At 38.3% G+C, this 23,496-nt stretch overlaps 1 protein-coding gene across 3 annotated transcripts in view; it reads right to left on the reverse strand.

Moving 5' to 3' along the window:
- Lingo2 (leucine rich repeat and Ig domain containing 2) overlaps window positions 1-19,689 on the reverse strand; it is a 1,146,745-nt gene extending 1,127,056 nt beyond the window's left edge. For all 3 annotated transcript variants that reach the window (XM_029533363.1, XM_021222170.2, XM_029533362.1), the window contains exon 1: window positions 19,012-19,689. The gene's annotated coding sequence lies outside the window, so the exon portion shown is untranslated. The remainder of the gene's footprint in view (window positions 1-19,011) is intronic.
- Window positions 19,690-23,496: the final 3,807 nt, after the last annotated feature.

Consider the following 23,496-nt stretch of genomic DNA (forward strand, 5'->3'; position numbering starts at 1 on the left):
TGGCCATCATTTGGAAGAGAGGCCCCTTGGTCTTGTAAACTTTATATGACCCAGCACAGGGGAAGGCCAGGGCCAAGTAGTGGGAGTTGGTGGGTAGCGGAGCAGGGGCGGGGAGGGGGTATAGGGAACTTTCGGGCTAGCATTTGAAATGTAAATAAAGAAAATAATAATAAATAAAAAAAATTTAAAAACTACAAAAAAAAATAGGAGATGCCTATAAAAAAATTCATAACATCAAATAAATTGGACCAAAAAAAGAAAAAAACAAAACAAAAAAATAAAAAACTGCTGTGTGCTCACAGATTTAGGCTTATCTACTGCTTTTAGTCTAACAGTGTTGCTCCATCCTAGAGCTTTTCAGTAATCACTTGTGAATCACCTTACAAGTTCCTTTCAAAGTTTAAAGTACCACATATGCGCACTTCTTGTTTTCTTATCAGTCTGTATTGTTGCTAATGATACTATCAGCTAAGAGCATATAATCTTTAAACCAATGTAAAATTTAAAAATCTCCATATACAATATAAATTAACTATAAATTACAAAAAGGTAGATTTTGAAAACTTGACAGAAAAATAATTATTCATAAGGACTTCATGTGGCGATACAGTTGAAGGCTCGCTAATTGATAATCAAAATTCAACATTATGTTGAATTATAAATTCTAATTAAAGAAGCAAAGCAATCATAAAATAGAAAATATAAACAAGATTAATTATTTGAATGCCTACTTCAGTGGCAGTAAGTCTGCTCTAGTCATTGAATGACAAGGAGTCCTGAAACTGTTTCACAAGAAAAATTCAAATGTTCTATGTGTTCTTGGTCATCTCTTCTCAAATCTTATTCAAGCCACTCCAAATATTTTTCCCAGATTTGTTCAATGTTAATAAACAATAAACCATCCCTCTTTAAGGGTTCTTGCACCCCCACTATAATCTAGCTATGAGCTACTTAATGTTAATATCAATTGTGTTTGAATAAAAACTGTCCCAGATAGGCTCATGTTATTTGAATATTTGATCTTCAGTTGGTGGAACTTGATCCACAGTTAGTGGATTTGGAAAGTAAGGGAACTTTAAGATATCTAGTCTTGTTGAAGAAAAGTCTATCACAGAAATTTGTCTGTGAGAGTTCAATAGTCTTGACCAACTTCCTGTGTGTAGATAACACTATGGGCAGATAGCTAACTGTTCTTAAAACTGTGTTTTTAATGACCACTGCTTTTCATTTTCTGCTTGAATGGGCTCTCCCCTCCTTCAATCATAGCATTAGATAAACTCTTTTCTATGTAAGTTGCTTTTGTTCACAGTATTTTATGATGGTGGCAGAAAAATACTAGTACAACATGGTGAAGATGTGTTGCCTCTTTATGGTATACCTGTCATTCCAAAACTCTCAAATACTATGCTGTGTTCCACATTGGTAATTTTGTCCTTTAGGAAAACATTAAATAAATGAACCTGAACACTGCAAATGGTTTTTAGATTGGATAATGTTTTTCAGTAAAATTCCCTCAAGATTTATTTAAGTTGTTACAGATGTTGAGAGGTACTTCCTATATTTCCTTTTATTGATGAAATTATTCTATGGAATAGATACCACAATCTGTTAAACTGACCATCCATTTAATAACATAGGATTGTTCAGGGGATATTTTTTCAAACAATATGCTATTAATGCAAGCATATGACTTTTGTGTACATGTAAATTATTTCTCAATGATGAATACTGGCCAAGAATGCAGTATCAGGGCTATAAGTTAAAGAGACATTTAGTTTTGTAAGAAACTGCCAGATCATGTCTATGTATGTGCATCATTAGTAGGCCAGTTAGTTGACATGTATGCTCTCTTGGGTTTGATCCCTCACACATATATGAAAAAGGAAAGAAACTGACAAACAGTTCTACAACGTGACTGTAGAGTTTTAAAATTCAAAGCAGCAGTATGTGAATTATCCAGTTTCTCTGTTTCTTTGCCCACATTTTATGTTGTTTTAAAGCATTCGGTTGAGTGTGTATGATTATCTCATCTTCGTTTTTAATTTGTAGCTCCCTTATGGATAATGAGGTTGAACATACATTTACATTCCTTCTACTCTCAATATGTCCTCTAGTAAAGTAACTTTTTATGTCTTTAATTCCCTTTCTAAACAGATTATTTGAGTTTTATTACAGAGTTTAAGTCTTCTTGTTCTTCATTATAATTGATCATTTGTCAGATATATAGCATGGGTTTTGTTTTGCTTTTTGTTGTTGAGTTTTGGGAGGGTTTTTTTTTTTTGTTGTTTTATTTTGTTTTTTTGAGAATGGGTCTCAATATGTAACTTTAGCTGTGACCTTTGCTGTGATCTCTGGAAATGTTAGCTTCCTAATATACAGAACAAGTATAATAATGTTCTCTGCTTTGCATATTTACAAGGAACTCCAAAAGTTAGATAGTAGAGTCAAGTGGCAGAATTTCTATAGTTCATCCACGTGGTGGTCATGTTCAATCAGTCTCTGATCAGATCATCTGTGCATACATATGCATGCTGTATGAGAATTACGTGTGCACCGTATGGACAATCCATATTAAAAATGGATGCTACTGAACATGAAGTACACGTGGCTATACTATATTGGAAGGGAACGATTTATAATTTTAAATAATTATTAGCCATATAATATACTTGACTACAATAAAGTTATACAAATTTCCTGTATAATCTAATCAGAATCTTCTAGTGTTAAAATTGATGAATTACAAAATAGATCGTAATCCAGTCACAAAGGGCTGGTTCCAGAGTCTCTGCATGGAGTGATGTACTTTTGTTCAGACTGTTTTGATCACACTTGTCACATGAAGGACCATGAGTTAAGACAGACAAAACAATACACCTACTGCTAGTGTGAAAGTAGTATTTGGAAAGTTCCAATGGTACTTAAGCACACTAGAAGGTTTTGAAAATGTAAACTGCTCAATGTTATAACACAAAATATAACATCCACAATGTATTAGGTTTAAATTTCTTTAGTGAACACGGGTTGAAGCTATTAATCTATCATTAGCAATATGATTTTATAGATTACCTCTACTTTCTCCTCATAAGGCAGAATGAATCATTTTACTTGTCCTGTACTGATAAGTCTGAACTGAATCACTAACACTTGAAGTCAGAAAAATCCACTGGAATGACTATGCAGACTCCCCGCATCTATTTTAGCATGAACTGTCTGAACACTGAAAGAACAAATGCATTTTTAAATTTTTATTAGTTAATCCCACTTTGCAACAGCTTTAAATAAGCAGTGAGTGAATTTTTACCAGTGATGTGTAGATCATATTGATTTCAGCAAAAATAATGCTTGACTAGAATTTCAAATAAAATCTTCAGACATTTTCTTCAAGGATCTGAGACTGCAATTGTAGGAAGACATATTTTTAATTTATTTTATGAATGTGCTGAAAACACAGAATGGAGAACATTACATTCAAATAACCTGGAAGAGAACCTACAACTGCTTACACAGAGTGTTAAAATGAGATCTTTCACTCTATGGGATCTTGCCACATTCATAGCCAAGGCAATAGGCATCAGATGCCACATATTTAATTAAAGTTCTAGGTAATTTCCATAGAATTTGTGAAAGATGCTCAAGTCCAGTTTTATATGGCAGGGATATTTGTAGTAGTGTGAAAAGTATTGTGGATTGGAAGGCTTTGCTTGTGTCATAAATCTCACCATCGTCATATTGTCACTTCAAATACAAAAGCCTTTAGACCCCTTCAAATTTGTGAGAAACACAACAATTAATGTCTGAGTATGTAAGAAATATTCTTTGTGAAACCATTCTGGTATAATGTTCTGGAGTGTTGTTAGCAATATTTTCATGCCAACCAGAATTTTTTAAGGCAGTTAAAAAAAAAAAAGATGAGTGTAGTCTTGAAATATCAGTGCCAAAAGAGGTGCTGGATAAATATTCCATAGAAGAAGCCAGATTCTGCTAACATTTCTCAACACCAAAGAAGGTAATAATTTTGAAAGAGCTTTCTGGGAGTGGATTCAACTTCCATTCAAGAAAAATGTTCAGAGAGATGGAGGAATAGCAACAGATGTGATAGATTTCCAGATTTGCAGGGACAAATATTATGCTGAGTATCCAGTAAAAAAAAAAAAAAGAAAGAAAAGAAAAAAGAAAAAAAGAAAAGTGTTTCCTAGACCAGTGAAAATGTGGCTACAAGTTTAAATAAAGTCATTTGAGAAAAGCATGATTCTTTCTGCTCCAATGGGTCATATTATGCAATAACAATTATTTATCTTTGCTACTTGAAACCATAAAGATCATTTTTTATTCATGCAAATTGGATGTTTTGGTTAATGTGGGTCATAGGCATCCTCTTCTCATTGAAAGTTCAGTGGCTCATGCTAAGGAATGGTCATCACTGTTAAAGTCACTGACAACATTATCGGGAGAAAAAGGAAGATTGTTGAGACTTATCACTGGATGCTAATCTGCTCACAATTTATTGGTTAGAACTAGTCACACAGTCTCACTGAACATAGATCTTCAGAAAGTTCAATTATACTATAGGCAGATAAGTGTGATGGCATTCATGTATACTTGCCCACCTACAAAGAATCACTTTAGAAAGAGAATTTAACAAACTCAGGAAAATCTTACCACGGGTTGCATTTCTGTCAAGCCAGACATACTAAAGATTTACCTTTCCTTGACTTCTGAGGTTCTATATCATAGAAGTCTAGGGAAGAAAGCATGAGAGCCGATGGGACGTACAGCAACAGCTGATGAAATTCCCCTTTTCCAAGTACAATGACATGCAAAAAGACTATAAAACTAAGCTTGAGGAAATTGTCCATATTGAAAACTGGCAAAAATCATATTTTCCATAATAAGATTAAATAAAATATGCTCTCAAAGATTCATAATCAAGAAAATATGTAAACATATGGTGTAGCTTTGAATTCCTGGAGGGGCAAACAAGAGACACCAAGGCTGCTTGTTGCTTAAATTAGAAGCACAAGTGGTTGACACAGGAAGACTGCTACCACCAAGTTCAAGGATAGCCTGGAATACTTAGTAAGACTTTTTAAAAGTCAATTGTCAAGCACATTTATGATAATTCATAAATGATAAATTTTGGGGAAATATAAATTTATATATATCTATCTATACATATATATATATATATATATATATATATATATATATATATATATATATATATAATTTGAAGAGATCAAATATTCCACATTTAAAAGTACTGAGGACCTTAGCCAAAATGCCCAACAATGAGGAGATAGAACCAGAAGAGACCACCTCAGTAGATATACAGGTCCCACATTGGAAGGATGGGGCCACCAATTTACCTTCAAATTTTTTGACCCAGAATATTTTTTTTCCCATTTAAAAGAAATACCCAGACAAAAATGGATCAGAGACTGAGAGATAGGCCATCCAATGACAGGCCCAACTTGGGTTCCATCCCATCAGCAGGCACCAAACTCCTACACTGTTACTGATGCCATGTTGTGCTTGAAGACAGGAGCCTAGTGTGGCTGTCTTCTGAGAGGTTCTACCAGGAGCTGACTGAGACAAATACAGATACTCACTGTCCATCAGTGGACTGAAGTTAGGATCCCTATGGAAGAATTTAAGGACCTGAAGGGGTCTCTAGCCCTGGCATAAATGTAGCGAAGGACTGGCCTCTGCGGAAGAGAATGGGCCTAATCCTGAAGAGATTTGATGACCCAGAGAAGGGATATTGGACAGGAGGTGAGGTGGGGTGGGGGGTGAGGAGGGTGAAGGCAGGGGTGGGGAAATAGGGTAGGTGGGAGAGTACCACCTCAGAGGCAAAGCGGAGGGGGAGAGGGTGAAAAACTCTTCGAGTGGGGACCTGAAAGAGGGGTAACATTTGGAATGTTAAGTAAATAAAACTATTTTTTAAAACGCCCTGGTTATTGATGTAGATTGTCTATAATTTGAAAATGGGTAAATCAGTAGTAGTTCCTCAACAATTTCTGACCCAGGCTGAGAAAATGTGTGAATGTTACAACTGTACCTTTACATGCTAATTGTGAGGCTTATATTGTTAGTCTTGTTTCATAACCAGTAAATGAAAATTTAATCAAATTCGGGAGACATTGTGTTCTGAAAAGGCAATGCAAATCTCCCAGAATAAATATTTTAGGGTTACTGCTTTCCTGCTGCTTTTCATATCTTCCATTTATCTTTACAGAGTGACAAACTTAATTGTACTTAAAATTGTTTCATTATTGCCTTTATTTATGTACTTAGTACAGGAACAACTTCACTTATACAAGTAGTAAGAATACCGTTGTACCATATAGCAATACCCTGGCCCAGTACCAGTCACTTTATGTACAGTGTACAGAACAGAAAAGACTATGTTCTTTCCTTCATATCTTTGGAAACACCTCTGGATTGGGGATGAAGTTCAGTAACTATCAATCAATTGCAGAGTGAAAAATGAAATCAATTTTTTAAATGCTACCTTGTTTTGATTGGAAAAAAATATCAATGTGGTTTAGACATAACTTAAAATTCAGTTTTTTGAAGATCACATGTGAATAATATGAAATATTTTTAACATTAGTTTTTCAATGATACTAAGTAAAACGGAATTATTACCTTCCTAATTCATATACTTTAGAAAGATAATCAGGACAATTATCATAATTAGTAATGAAAACATCATTCAGTATACATATTTAAAAACAAGTTTATAAAAAAGAAATGTTTATTTGGTTTACCGCCTCTAAAATGGTTTGCGGGTTGTCATGAGGCTAGTTTTCAAAGAATGAATATGGACTTCCAACGTGATTTAAGAAAAGTCTCTTTTACTTGGTGGAATACCAAAGTGTAATGCCTTGGAGATATATGTAAAAAAAAAAAAAAAAAAAAAAAGAGTGATTTTTATTACCAAGATCTAGAAGGTTAATTTTGAATAATCTTTCCAATTATAAACCTTAAGTATAAATTATTAATAAAATTTGTTATTACAATCTTCTCATAAAGCAATCAGTGCAATTGGAGTATCTATGCTTTTCCTTACTTAATGGACAGAGCTACAGGAAAGGCAAATGTTCTATCCCTTCTCCCCCAAAATGCAAATAACCTCCACTTTTTCCACCATGACTCCTGACAAAACATCTGGTTCCCATCCATATTCTAAAGATGTAAATTAAAAACATTAATTTGAATTGAATCAAACCTCACATGTTCCATTGAGCTTTTTGTCAATCATTAAAATCTTTCTTTTTAGAGTGTAAACAATGCTTTTACCCTTGTTCTTCTACTCTCCATAAGATCTCCCCACAGGGTGCTAAGCCTGGATGACTGGAACAGAGCTACAGACATTGCAGGACCCTCATCCAATCTGCTCCTTTCTGACTAGTATTCACTTAAATCTAAGTATTTTATAAGCTACATAAGCATCAGTGAATAACAGATTTGTATTATTTCACATCTATTTCAGTCTTATCCATATCTGGTTGAAGTATAAAATATATCATACCTTTATTATACTTTCTCCACTAGCCTACATTTCTATCACAGAGTGATTCAGTCCCCTATAAAGGGAAAGTTGAATGCAAAGCAAATTACATATGCGAATATTTTCTTCTAACTTGAGCCCCCGTCACTAACATGGAAATATACTTTAGATTGCCTCTCGGTGTTTGGAGTCAAGAAGGTTGGGAGAAATAAAGAGAAAGTGTACACACTAATTTAGTTGGGCAGGATGAAATTTTATTTACAGAAAAATTAAAATTAACTACTTAAACAATGTATGAAATAATCTAATATAGGCCTTAATATTTGAAGAGAATATTCAAGATGTATCAGACAGTTACTAATAAAGAATATTTTGGATGGAATGTATTTACTGGATGAGTAATGGAATCAACGATGAAAGTGAATCATGAAAGAAGATCCAACAAGAAGTGCCCGCATCCAGTATGTTTTCAGTGAGCTATGTCTCTGTGTGCAGTATGTGTCTCACATTTATTTTTTGCTACCAACAACAACAACAACAACAACAACAACAACAACATCACAAAAAAGCTTTCAACATTATCAATCAGAAAGCCAGTCATTCCAATCACTCTAACCCATGCGATTTTGCTGAGAACATTGCTATTGCATGAGAGTAAAACATGTGCTGGCAACCCTCTGTGGGTGGGGAAATCTTATAAGCCATGCCCCACCCCAGATGAATCACTATGGAGAATGAGTTTTTTTCCAGGGACAACCTGTCTAATAAGTTATCCAGGTCCAAGTGTTCAGCCTTAAACATCCATACTCAGGAGCAACACTATCTAATTTAACATCCCTTTTGGTGTGGTGGAACATCATGACGAAAAGCAACCTGTGGAAGAAAGGATGAATCCCCACATCATAGTTCATCAATAAAGGAAGCCATGCAGGAAATCAAGCATGCAGGAACCTGGAGGCAGGAACTGATACAGAAAATACGGACTAGCGCACCTTGATGGCTTGCTCTTCATAGCTTGCTCATCCTGATTTCTCATAGCACCCAGGAGTACCAGCTGAGAGGTGGGAACACTCACAGTGAACTTGGATTTGTCATACCAACCCTCAATTAAAAAAATAGACCACAGGATTTTCCACAGGGAAAAATCTAGTGGTAAGTTTTTCAACTGAAGTGCTATTTTTCAAAATGACTCTAGCTTGTGATAAATTGAAATCACACTATACAACATTCACATTAATTTGATTCAGTAGCATATCTGTTTGTCTATATATGTGCGTGTGCATGTGCGTGTGTGTGTGTGTCTGTGTGTCTGTGTGTCTGTGTAATTATAATCACTAAAGATGGTTTTTAAAGAGATCATGACTTTGAGAGAGTCTAGGCAGCACTGGAGGGGAAAGAGGGGAATAGAAATGATATGAAAACAACACTTCTGTTTAAAGTTTTCAAAGATAAACTTAAATTAAATATTAGGAAAAAACAAGAAAATTGTACTCAGCATCCATCTTCTCACATCTTTTCTAGCCTCCATGTCTGGACATCTTGTTTCTACCTCATAGCACCCTCGTCTTACATTGGCTATGTTACTTGCTACCTGGCCCCATGCTTAGGAGTAAGGGAACCCCAGCTGCTTTATTTTGTAAGTCATACATCTATGTGATACTTGCTTAACGTGAAAATTTACATAAAAGAAAAGGGCATTGATCAAAGTAAGTAGATTGAGGATCTAACTTAAGCAATGTAGGTTCCTCATGTGAAGTGCCTGGAGGGTAAAGGAAATTCTTTCAACCGAAAAATCAAGTATAATAATAGTAGATAATAATTAGATCTGGTAGAAAGTAGACTCTAGATAGCTCTTGGATTTCTTAGATATGAGAGGGAACAGCTGAAGAAGAAGACAAATGATTTGGAATAGTCCTTTATATAAATAGCCTGCCCTATGCTCACCAGTTACTAAGTATCTTTTGTGAGAAAATTTCCTGCTGCTCTCTCAATCATCATGAATCAGACTATGCGGTTGGATTATTTTCTTTCATTCATCAAACACAAACTTTATTATGGATTTAGCTTGTTTCCATTAGCTTTATTATTGCAATAGCCTATAAGCATGTTTTGTTTTGTTTGGTTCGGTTTGGTTTACTTTTTATCCCTGAGTTCAACACAAATGAAATATTTATTAGATAACTGATATATTAATCCACTTTGTATGAATTGTGGTTCTACAACCATAATATTTTTCCATTATAATATATCATAGTGATTTCTCCATGATGGAATTTAATGGCTATTCTATTTATTGTCTTTTAAACCAACTGCCATTGCATGGGTTCTGTAAACCTTGAATACCCATGCTGGGCATGTGACTCATCTCCCTTTGAAGTTTTCACACTGAATTTGGTGGTTCTACATTGTCCCTTCAATGTACCTGTGTTTTTCAGTCTTTTTTTCCTCTTATTTTATTACCTCCTTTCCACAATCAGAGGAAAGACATTTTTGGCTTTAATATAATATTTCAAAGTATTACATGAACTCTACATTTATTTTAGTTTTTTTAAATCAACTTCACAGACTTTCTTTACTAGTCTCAATTTGATAAGAGGCTTTCCAAAAATTAATATCAGAAGTGAGGATGTAGTATTAATGGCAGAACACTTGCCTAAGATGTGTTAAAGTCATGCATTTAATTCCCTGAACAATTAATTAATTAATTAATTATCTCAAATATTTTCATAATGTATTCATAAAGTAGTTGATTATTGGTTTTTGTTTTATACCTCTCTATATTGTGAACATTTTATTTCTTCTTCAGTGTAATGCCAACATTGGATTTCTGTAATAAATCAACTTGGTAATGACATTTTTATCTCTTTAAATCTTTGTATTAAAATTTGTATTTTTTCTATTTTATAAAAAGTTTGTACTTTCTATACCTATACATACTTCTGCATCCTTCATCATAATCCAATGGCAAGATAAATTCAAATATACTACCATATTCTTTATGCTCATTTCTATTCCAACCTCCCATGTGTCAAACACAACTATCAGTGTCTACAGATATATTTCTCTGTACATTTTATACAAGCCACACCATATTCTTAGTATTCTTAATGTAATATTCTGGCATAATGTTTTTCTAAATCACAAGCTGGCTATATTTTACTCTTTTTCAGTGCTGAGTACTTCTCCACATTATGGGTTTTCACTATATATTTGCTGCCACTTTTGTTTAGGAAGGTGTTATGCACAAATGCAATGTCCTTAGAAACTATGAAGCCATTCATGCTTCTCATTACCTCTTGGTATAAATAATGGGTTACAGGAGACTCAGGAGAGCATAACTGAGGTTGCTTTATTCAAAAGAAACGTAAGGCCAATATTTGGAAACATCTGTAATTGCATAGGTGGTTAAGTAATCATGGTAAAATTGTGCTCCAGAGTCTTAACGGTTTATAATGACACCAACTTATAAACATATATTTCATCTCCAGTGCCAATAGGAATGTAAGCATACGTTTCCAATTTTCAGTCTTACTACTGTGTTTATTTGCCTTGTTAAAATTGGTAGTTAGGTCATAGATTTCAATTATACCCCACACTAGTTGTCTACAAAACTCGTACAGAATGCTCTTACTTCATCCTACACTTAATTGCCGAGTGACGTGGGCTTTTATTTTTTGATTTGCTGCATAGAGACTTGTGGGTAACACACACTTATCAAGCATTTAACTTACTAAATATTTAGCCAGCCTACCAATTACAAGTATTCAACAAGCTTTTCTTGACTTGATGGTAATATAGTTGGTTTTGATCAACTTATGTTTTCTTACATTAAAGAAGATTATAAAATTTTTAAAATGTATTTTTTTAAAGTGCAAACTCATGTAATCACTATGAAAATCAGTGTGTAGTTCCCCCAAAGCTAGAAATAGATCCACTACCTTATCCAGCTAAATTGCACTTGAACATTTCCCTAAAGGTCAGTATATCCTACTTCATAGATGATTGTTCAACCCTGTTTACTGATGCTAAATTTCTAATATCCAGGAAATTCAAATAGCCTAGGAATTCATAAAAAATGAGTGGATAATAAAAATGTGGTTTATGTAAACAATGAAATATTATTCACCTGTAAAGAAAAATGAAATTATATTATTCACAGGTAAATCAGTCGAGCTAGAAATAATCTATTCTGATGCTAGTTATAAATTTGCAGATATGTAGATTTATTTTGGCACACACATAGGAGACAGGGAACTAGCAAGTGACCATGAGGAAGGAATTCCAAAGGGAGGCTAATAATGTAGGTGGTATGAAGAAGGCAAGAGAATAATGGAACAGTGAGGGTAAAATGGGGTGGAGAGGTCAGAGAGGAGAAGGGAGTACAGGGAGATATAATTAACACTAAAGACTTTGGGAAATGACATTCAGAAACCCATTACTAAGATACACATTATATGAATGAGATTGAATTGGAGTTACTTTATTTACAGGAGACAATGCCTTCCCTCTACACCACAGATTGTCACATACAAATCAATGCCAGGTGGGATTTATTTCTGAATTGTTGAACAGTAGAGTCCTACATATCTTTTCAAACATTAAATGTACTTGCTTTTGGTTATTTCCAGAATGTTAAGACACTATTCTTGAATATTCTAAGTCCCTTAGCAATAGAACAAATAGAAATCAAGCTGGAACTGACAGGGGAACTTCATACCTACTAACTAGTTGAAGTGGAAACTTGAGGGCTCTTTGGAAAGTCAGTTGGATGGTGTTTTGCCTGGACAAATACAGGAAGGAATGTTTTGTTAAATTGGACACAGCTGTGAAGGGCTAAGGCCGACTTGTGGAGGAACATCTCACTGAAGCAGACACATGAGAGAGGATGTACAAGCATATGAGAGGACAGGTTATGAAAGATTCTTTGCTAACAACACACATGTATTGGTCCATATTACATAGCAGCCATTGAACTGCATTTGTTGGGATGCCAATGAGAGAAACCGCACCAAAAACTTCTGGTGGTGTTCTGCAGTTTGTTACTGTTCCAAGGACTTGGGCTAATTAGATGCCTGTGCTGAGGCAAGACCTGTACTGAGGCAAGACCCTTTCTGAGGCAAGGCATATGAAGGACATGTGATGTTGGGAGGGTATAAATAGGACTCCAAGCAGTGATGGAGACAGAGCTTGGTTTTCTGGGTCTTTGCTGATCTTCACTTCCCTGAGTGAGGCACTTCTGGTATTCCTGTTGGTCTATCCTGCTGACTGGAGCAGAGGCTGAGGTCTGTCTGTCCCTGCTAGGTCACATCACCACTGTTGCTCACCTGACTATGGAACTGGACTACTGGTGTATCCTTGAGGTGTTTTCAAGTGGACCAAGCTGCTGCTGCCTGCTAACCTGTGAACTGAACTGCTAATTTCCAGACAACACAGACAGGAATTGTTCCAAAGAACCTTTCTAAGAATTTCTAAAGAATTCTTTCTTGTCTACTACCTCTGGTGGGTGGTAGGCTACAAGAAAGGTTAAAGTATTTAAGAACCATCATTAAAAATAGAATTTGAAAAAATTAAAGCTTAAAAACTAGTCTTCATAGATTTGAGGTCTCAGCATAATACCAGGGGAGAAAAATGATATATTCTGAGTGTCTAGTTGAAAACACCATGAATAACAATAACGCCAGATAAGGTATGCCTACTTGTCACTAAAACAACACCATTACGGGAGTAAACAACTGTGCTCTGAGGATGTCAATCTACAAGATGGAGCGCATGCCTGGTACCTTTAACTGGGACCAACACCTACAAGAGCATCTAGGACTGCTATTCACCTAAATGGACAACGTAATTAACTCCCCTGCCCTCTCACTTCTTGACTTTTTACCTACAAATACATGTATCTCCAATCCCTCTTCAGAGAGATTTCTCTGTGAAGAAGATGGTGATTACCATAGAACATCATAACTTCTCAACATGAAAATAATAAGAGGCTAGGGTATTTAACTGTAAATTGGACATCTATATAACACCCTTCTTTCCAGCTTCCAGAAGACTCCGCCCTCATCTTAGAAGAGTGTACAGAAAGAAAGAGAACAGTGAAAGGAAATAGATGCCAAGGCAAATTCCCCATTTTTTTATTCATGGGCAAGGGCCATTGCCATATGACTTCATAAACATTGACACTGCTTGCTTAAAACCTGCCCTAAATCAAGCATTCTAAAGTCACAGAATGGATTCAAGTGAGTCTCATGACATTTTCCTCCTAATGAGGAGCTATTGAGAATCGGTGGTCTTCAGTTTTCATTCAGACATGTGGAACTTGAGAGACTAGTTTTGTTCCAGGAGATAGTAGCACACACATGCACATATAGGCAACATTAAAGGGACACAGTGAATTAAACCAAAAAGACAAGGAGCATACGAATTTAGAAGGAGAAAAGGAGGCTGACAGATGTGAAATTAAAGAGAATAGAATGGGGGTAGATTTGACCCAAATACATATTTGAAATTCTCAAACAATAAAAGAATCATAAATACTATTATCTTTCAAATATAAAATAGAAGATACATTATCATCACTAACTATTTACCTATTGATATAAATAAAGCTAACTGAGACTAAGTATGATTATGTACAAGAGAAAATGTATAAGATACACTATATGTGATGTGATCTATTATCACAAGTAAGTTCTAGTCATTATATATCTTCAAATGAATCAATATCCCAATATATTTCTCCTCACTGATATGTACACACATTCATGTGTCTGGGTAGTGTCTCACACACACACACACACACACACACACACATACAAGGGCTTGTGTATGTATGTGGTTCAAGTTTAGAAAAAAAATTAGGATAATAAAGGCACCTCCCTTTGAGCAATGAAGCCCACTGTTTCAAAATCAACATTTCCCAAAAGGCACTGTTGCTACCTCTCAGGGCACACCAGGAGCAATACACTTTTTATGCTTATTATTTCCTTTCATGCTGGCTATTAGATAGATACCGTACTGCTAACCATAGTCACATTATATTAAAATGAAACTGCATGAAGACACAAAACCCTTTTATGCAGTCCAATTTAGAATCCATTTTACACTTTTACTCTGTAGTGCCATGTCTAGAATCTGGGATGTGCTAGGAGTTGTAAATTTCTGCATATATTTCTGCCATGCTGATATTTGGTTATTAATTTTGTAATGATGATAATTCTCTCTTTATAGATAGATTGATATTACGTTCTATTATCGGAAACAAAAGGCAATTTGTTTTCTAGCCAAGATTCCTAGGCTTGTATTTAGTCTTACTCATTTTATAATGAAAGTAAATTCATATTGACAGTGAATCCAAAGCTCAAAAGGAGGAAATGATATCTGACTTACAAGTACTACAGCTAGGCTGTGCTTAACATTACCACTGAATGCGACTAAAAAACAGAGCAAATTGTACTCCAGTTACAAATCATAGTGGTCTTCACAATTTTTCAAGGCACTTTATAGTTATTTCAAGAAAGTTTCAGAATTTTATTACAAGGCAACAATCATCAATATCTACTAATTTCTTGCTAACTAAATTAACGAAATAAAGACTTAGCACTAAGCTTACTGACAGTAAAATCACTAAAACGAAATAGGACAGAGGGAATATCAGATTTTCTAATGCCAATACTACTGTAAAAACTAAAATGTTACATGAGGCTTGAGTTTAGTATTATAGATTAAGCTATTGAACAGACGTACACACACACACACACACACACACACACACATATATATATATATATATATATATATATATATATATATATATATATATGAAACTTTAATTCCATCTAAGCATATGTGTCTACATGCTTGGATGGAATTAAAGTTTCCTAAAAGTTGTTTGGAACAGATGCACTCACCGCCAACTGCCAATAGCAATCTGCTCAGGATGAACAGGGCACATTTAGAAACGCTGGCCACTACAATGTATCTAAGCCACTGGAAATAGAAACAGCAGAAGCTCCACATCAGCCCATTCATGCCCATTGACTATCCATCCTTCTATGCTTCCCAGAAACAAAACCAAGGGAGTTGATGCCAGATGAAAAAAAAAAAAAATGTATCTAAATGACTACCAACTATTTAAAAATGAATTAAGGTCTACTAACTGTAAAATATCCAGCATGTGTGTTGTTTTGAGGAAAATAATCTTATATATAAACCAAAAATCTTGAGATTACAAAGGTGAGTTCAGTGGGAAAGGCAAGCCTGAGACCCAGGACTTAACTGTCCTTGCTGCTCTACTTTAATTTACTTAAGAAATATCTTCTACAAATTCCATTTTTTTTCTTTTAGGATATATATTGTTTTGTGTTTAACCAGATTTTAAAGTTCATAATGCTGAAGTAACCCCTAAGTCATAGAAGGATGTGACTAGGTGATGTATCATCTCACCACTATATAAGCAAGTTAGATTGGGGGCTTTAAGAAGAGGCGAATGTTCCTATAACATCAGAAATGGATTGTCCTTCCTGTCTCACATTCTGCCTTCTGGATAAAACCAAGCAGATTGGAGAATCACTAACTGACAAGCCTGTCTGCACACAGTGACTGCTTCTCCCTGTACTGCAGGAAAACATTTCCACCTAGAGTCCTTTCCCAGAATATCTGGAGACCAAATGAAATCAACCACAATGACTAGCAGAGCCAAATAATAATCAGTTTTTAATTGAAGCATCAAGCCAATTAATTTGTGACAACGTCCTATCAGTTCTTTTTCCACTCGTGAAGTTTCATAGGACCCAGGCCATTTTCAGCTCCAGAGCATTCCTGGAAGTATTTAGTATTTGGACTTTTCTAAAATCCCCTTTACTAGGGAGAAAATATTTTAGAGATGGTGCCTCAAGACTTAATTTGAGATTGCAAAATAGAATCACTTGTTTGATTGAATAAAATTTTATTTAACATGAGGTGTTTTAAACCTCAAAGGTATGTCTTATAATTAAAAAAAAATTGCTTTTTGTTGTGTTTCAGAAACCTAACTGAACTCAAAATTTTAATTTACTTTGTTTATTAATACAAATACATGCTTTGTGGCTTCCTGTGTGGATAACTATATAGACTAGTAAAGATTTTTCTTATCCTCATAAAATTTCTAAGGCAATATATTTTAAGAACTAACCTTTTTTTTGTTTTCCTGCCTCCCCTGAAAATCTTTATATAAATGTTGCCCAGGTGACAGCGTGTAACACTCAGTAATAAAAAGCATCGATATATTTCCTAGTTTCCATTGACATTAAATTACAAGTGTTAGGTAAAAATTAAGTTCCATATTTAGATTAATCAATAGGCAAATAATGGATGCTTTCCACATGAATGATCCCCAAACCACTTCATCAATAGGAAATTGCCTCACTTAAGAACTTTAAGATGAAAATACCTGGCATTCTCCCCATACATACATGCTGGCTTTCAGTAAGAGGAGCTTCAGTATTGCATTCAGCTGTATTGAAAATAATACACACTAATAAAGATATTGAGAGCACCCTGAGAAAGATCTCTATTTTAAATGTTAATCGTTGCTTCTTAGTTGTGAAAAAAAAAATTTTTTTTTCACTTTCATCTTGTGGCCCAGTATCTTTTTCTGGGTCTTGGCTTGTATTCATTATTCCTAGAATACAATGATCCATCTTTCCCCCTATTCTTTGAGTATTATTCCATAAGAGGGTTAATATCTCAAGAGCTGTAATGACCACCCTTAGTACACTCTAAAATTTCATTAGAGTAGAAAATGACCACACGTGATAAGCACGAACTTCACATGGCACCCTGGAAAATGTATTTTCAGCTCTCTGACAGGGATAGGGTATTTTCACCAAGTACGCACAACATCTTAAATATTTATTTACTTTTTGTGTAGCATATACACTACAGTCAAATATACCCAGTGTCCACCGTGGCTAAGTGAGTACTTAACAGAGAGATCTGTGTCTTAAAAATACTAGAAAATGTCAAAGGCACTGTGAAATGTGAAGAATCTTGCTTCCACAAATAATCTGAACTCAAGGCCCTTTCCCATCAACCTGCCCCCCCCCAACCTCCTCCAGTGCCTTAACTTCACCATTCTTCCTTCCCTTGATGTGCTGGGCATGAATCCCTACGCATCCTTTACTCCACTCTCCAAGTCTTACAACAGCTTTCCTCTGTTCTCAGAGAGGATTCCTTGAGCTAAGAGCTCAGTCAAAGGCTGAATGGGGCGACTTCACAAGCAGGTGACAAGGAAAGGGGAGGGAGGGCAGAGGGTGTGGTACTCTCTTTTCTTCACCACACCCCATCCCTGGGATTTTGCACTCTGGTCCACCAAAGCTCAGAGGGGACCTAGCAGGTCGCCTACAGGCAATTAGTGATGGCCAGCCACTGGGCAATCTCTGGCAACATAATTATATAAAGTAGAAAAAAAATGTTAAATACACACAAAACTTGCCTTTAAAGGAAGCAAATGTCCAGAGTAGCACAGGAAAACAAGGATTATATCGAATGTATGATTCCCCAGAAAGCCACAGAGAAAACGGAAAGATACCTTAGACAGGGACCTCACAGATTACCTCCCTCCCTTCCCTTGTTGCCCTCTGGGTACCAGACTGAGAAAACCTTGGGTTGGATTGGAAGGGGAGAGAGAGGCTTTACCTCCTGGGGCTGCCCTCTGGGCGCTGACTATGGTCGCATCCCCGAAGTGGCTCTGGCTCCCCGCACCGCTTTCCAGAGCACAGCCTGGGTTCCGACTCGCCTCCCGAAGACGGGGCGCCCAGCTGGGTGGTGCGCTGGGACTCGGGCTCACGTCCCCCGCCCAGGCTAGGTTGGACCCCCTATGCCGCGCCGCCTCAGCCACCCGGCTCGCTCGTCGAGCAACCCCTCCGCCGCCCGGCGCCCCCACACCCACCGGCTCCGCCGCGCCCGCTGGGAGCCTCTAGCGGAGGCCAAGCGAACCGCAGCCTACCCGCGAAGCCTGAGCTCCGACGCCCGCTGCTGCAAGGAGCGACTCGGCCGCGGTGTGCACTTCCCGAGCCCTGCATCCCTCCAGCCGGCTCCATCCTCACCTGCCACTCAATTCACAGACAAGACCCGGGCCCACAGCTCCCTATCGCAAGGATGGGATAGGTGTGAGGAGCTAGAGAAACACCTCACCAGAATAGAAAATAAAAACAAAACAAGAGCCAAGCCCAGATGTAAATCAGCCTGGACAGAAGACCCAGTTCCAGATGCAGTTCCCAATAGGTATCCAGAAGTGTGCGGATAGGACACTCCCTTTTGCCGACCAGTTCTCAACCATCTGCACTGGCTGGTCTTCCACTTACCAGCCGGGAGCCATTCACACGGGTTGGGTTGTGCAGCTGCGTGACAACAGCCGAGGGGGTTCCATGTAACTTACCTTAACCCCCGCCGCATCCCAGCATCTATTTTAAGTTATTCTCTCAGGAGATTCAAGCGGCTGGGTTGCGGTCTCTTACCTTGACATGTTGTTCATGCCCCTTCGTGTCCTTAAAATCCAAAGCCAAGGAGGATGAAGCTCACAGGCATCTCAGGGCTTCTTCCAGGCGTCCCCCTGCCTCAGCTCTGTCAGCTTTTCCTTTCAAAGGGGTCAGGGAGGGAATGTCGGTTCTAAAGCCCTGACAGTCTAGGTGTCTCCAAACCTACGCGCCTGTGGCGACTGATACAGGGACAACCTTGGATGGCCGTGGAAACCTTCCCTGTCCCTGCTCAGGCAACTTGGCTGCAGATCCAGTTTTCTTCCGTGACCCCACAAATGCGTTGGGTAGCCAAGCTGGGTAGCCGTCAGGAGCCGGGGCTCCTCTCCGATTCTCACCACCGCACCCCTCCCCCTGCTCCCGCCAAGTGGAAAGAAAACCTGCGCTCAAGCGGGTTCGGTGCAGAGCAGGTGCTGGCAGTAGAGCCACGCCGAGGATCGCGCTCCACCACCAAGGCGTCTTGGCTCCTGCCGTTGCGCCTAAGCTTCTGCGCCAAGGAAACTTTGAGAGGAGGCTGCAAAGCCAAGGGATGGGTGGTGGAAGGCCCCGGTGAGGTGGCTGAGGAGCTGGGAAGGAGGGACACCGGGCGGGCGGCGGGCTGCTGGGTCCCGGCGGCCACACTCAGCGCGCGGACTGCGCGCACACACGCCCGGCTTACACGCACCGCTCACACGCACACCCCCGCGCGCGCGCACCAACACGCAAGCCCAGCCTCGCGATCGCGGCCCCAGGCCACAGGCGAGAGCCAGAAGAAAGCCTTCACCGGGGGTTCCCAGAATGGGTAGGCTGGCGACATCGTCCCTCCTCTCCAGTTAACGGAGCACTCTAGTCCGATTTGTCACCTCCCATCTCCCCGCCCTGTCTTGAGTCTCCACTTCTGGCTGTTTCCTGTGGTCAGCTCTTCTCTAGGTACCCTGAACCCGGAGAGAGCAGGACTTCAGACACTTCCATCACCACTCTTCGGGGCACCAGCGTCCTTCTTCAGTGGAGAATTGAAGTGCCTGCAACACCTTACTAAGGAGAAAGGGGCTCCTTGACATCCTTTAAACGGAAGAGCCTGGACATCATTTCTTGAACAGAATCTTGCGACATTCCCTTGTGCCCATTCCCCGGTGTAACTTTGTCTCAAAGAGCTCCTGAAGTTCACTTAGATGCTCTTGCAAAGAACTGCCCAGGGACTTGTGTTAGGTAGCTTATGGATCAGGACTAATTTCAGGTTTTCTGCTTTCATTAAAAACTGGATGGTAGCAAGCGAAAGACTCAGCTGGAGAAAGGGGGGGGCGAAGATTCAGCCGGGGGTGGGGGGGGGAACCTGAAGATTCAGCCCATTTAGTTTCCCTTTCCAATATTTCAGCAAGAGAGGTTGTGGCTTTTGTCTCTTAGTAGCTCCTACTGCAACTTACTCAGTACTTAAGGCAGGATGCCTGGTTACTGCACAAACAGGCCCGCTAAACCAAAGTCTTTACTCTGTGAAGAAGTCAGAGACCCGCCAGAAGTCCCTGCAAAGAATCCATCCTCTGGAAGTTTGTCTTGCTTGGACTGGAAAGCAGGAAATCATTGCTAACGGAAAAACGGAAAGTTAAAGTTTTGCTAAGATGGTTTCTTGATTGTTTTATTTGTTCTTTTATTTGGAACCCTGATTTTTCTTTATATGCCGCGCTCAAGTTCAGCAAAGCTTTGCTGCAATTATTCTGCTTCCTAAGTACTGGAAAGACTGGGTGGCTGCAGGTTTCTCTTCCAACATCTTTCCGAAATCTCTGTGGATAGAGACAGAAAACGAAAAGTGATGCTGCATAGAGATGGCGCTAGGACCCTTTGCAGGAGGGACGACGTGCACCACTCCCCCGCTGCTGTTTCTACAAGAGCATCTTCTCTCAAGATCCAGGGTATTTTGAGTGGTCCTTTCCCAGTTGAGTTAGAAGCTGGCTGGCTGAGAATAAGAAAATACAGTATGTGAGCGCTTGGAGGAAAAACTGTAGGTTGCAATAGTGAAAGGGAGGAGGATTTTGAGCAAAAGAAGAAACTTGTGTTGTTAGGAGCTGCGGCAAAGCTATTCATTGCCTGAGTAGCCAAGCATGTCAAGGTAAGGATGAAGTACCAACCATGCAGTATGCAGGGCGGGCGTCATTCTGAAATCATGGGTGCAGTCTGAGTTTCTTGAGTGAGTCAGCTTGTTGAATCCTGTGTGAGACAACCAGGCAGAATCACTTCCTGAGATTCTTCCTGAGTTTGGGGATGATGGATCCACTGAAACTGCTCCTCGGAAGGAAGGAACCACAAGCTATTTGCTCTGCTGCTTAAGAGACCAGGGCAGAGCCTGCATGTTTTACATTCAGTGCTGACTTTCCTTGTGCAGTGAAGGGAAGAGCTAGAAGCTAACCCACCTGGGGAGGGAGTCTAGGTGATGGAAGAGCTAAATCCAGAGCAATGCTAAGCAGTTGAAAATAAGAATACAACTGATTTAGGTTTGATATGCTAAGGTGTGTTTTGGACACCAGCATTCCCACAGTGTTTTAAGTGGGGAATGTTAAGCTGGTTTTGAACTTGGTGTTTTCTATGCATTGTGTTCTGGTCATAGGTTTGGTACTTTTCTGAACTGTAATTGTTGTTGTTGGTTTTTTTTTTTTTTTCTTTAATAAGTGGCTGTTGTGGTTACTGAATTGGGGCTGAGGGTTATAATGAACAGTTTCACTCACATAAGGCAATTCTTTCATTGTATAGCTCTTTCAATTAACAAAACTGGACGTGGATTGCAAAGATCAAATGATTCCTTTGTTGAGCATACAGCTCTCCAGAAAGGTTCTGGACTGAGGAGGTCTTCCTGGCTACTGTTGACATGCAAACTGTTACTAATGACTCTTTTCAAAAATAAAGTAGGTCATTTTCACGCATGCTAAGTGGGTTATTCCAAGATTGCCACATTGTGCCTGAGGCTCCAAGGATAGGAGCTTTTTTTTTTTTTCCTTGAGTTTGGGATTACAGATGTGTGAGGAGCAGAGATAATCAAAGAGTAGAGTATTCTTGGCAAACTGTTAAGCACCTGCGGCCACTTGAAAAACTTGCATCTTTACCGCCTACTTCCAGTAAACATTCATTCACCCCCTCCTGTGAAAATAAAACTTCTGCAATATCCTGGATTGTTGGAAAACTAAGCACACCTGTTATTCTTTACGCAAAAATGAAAGGCAATAAAAGCCACACCTTTTCACTTCCCCCCATCAACTTTCACATTTCACTTTAATGGGAGAAATAACAAACAAAGCCAACCTCTGGTTTAGAAGAGTTATACCATTTCTTATATACTTTGTTAAATATCCAAATATTTTTCTGCCAAATTGAGGAAAAGGGTAGAAACTCAAAAGCACCATCAGACCCTATAGACCCCAACACCAGGTTACAGCAACAGCATCCTTCTAGTGTGTGTTCCTTCAAGTTCTTTGAAAATCGAAAGTAGCGTTCTGCATAGAGGGTGTGTCTGTTTCAATGTAGCCTGACTTGGGATTTTCATTCTTCAGGATTACTCTACTTCGTGAGTGGTTAATTCCCCAGGAGCAAAGCAGCTATCGTATTAAGATATGGCTTTGTTACATATTAAAATATTCCTTGATTACTAATATTTCCTACACCATGGTGTACAAGGAGAGCAAGGATGGTGGTCTGTGTGTTATGGTTTGGTTTCCTTGACACCTAGCGAAGAGTCCCACATAGAACAAACCTGGGGATAACAGAGTGACAAGCAACTGTTTTGCCATGTGATTTGTGTCCATCAATTTAGTGATGCTCTGTGTTCTCGGATGACAGGAAAACTGATGCTTATGCAAATTTGTCAGAGGTAATGAAGCTACTTTGTCATAAATAAGTATGCCTGGAACCTACACCCGCTCTATTATGAAGCCTGTACTTTTAAGTGTCTTGCTCAGTTCTATCATTCAGGAATAAACATTTTTGGTTATTCAAGGTTAAAGGGGACCATTGCATTATATTTAAATTTAGGCTATGGTGCTACAGGCAAAAGATGAATGCAGAATTAAATGGTGTGATAATTTACAGTAAGTTTCATTTTATGCAATTGCCTTGGTTCCTACTTGTCTCAAAAGAATATTGAAAGAGTTAACCTTTTCCTATTCCAATTAAAAACATGATCATGATTTCTTGCCATTATTCCCCTCAAAATATGAAATTCTGAGCAGTCAATTGAAGAGATTAGGGCTCAGGCCACATTGGCTTTACAGTTATTCGTAACTTTTCATTGTTTATTTTCATATTGGTATCCATGTGTAAAAATATATAAGGAAATTCTATTTTACATATTCAGTTATGTAAATAAATTATAAAAATGTGGCTATTATGATGGTTCAGTGGTTATCTAAAGCCTCACAGAAGTAGAGGCCCTCTTCTGGTATCCATGCATACCTGAAATCACTTGCTGATACACGTGTGTGTGTTCGGGCACACACACAAACACAC

The sequence above is a fragment of the Mus pahari genome, chromosome 22 (assembly GCF_900095145.1).
Source record: "Mus pahari chromosome 22, PAHARI_EIJ_v1.1, whole genome shotgun sequence".
NCBI lineage: Eukaryota > Metazoa > Chordata > Mammalia > Rodentia > Muridae > Mus > Mus pahari.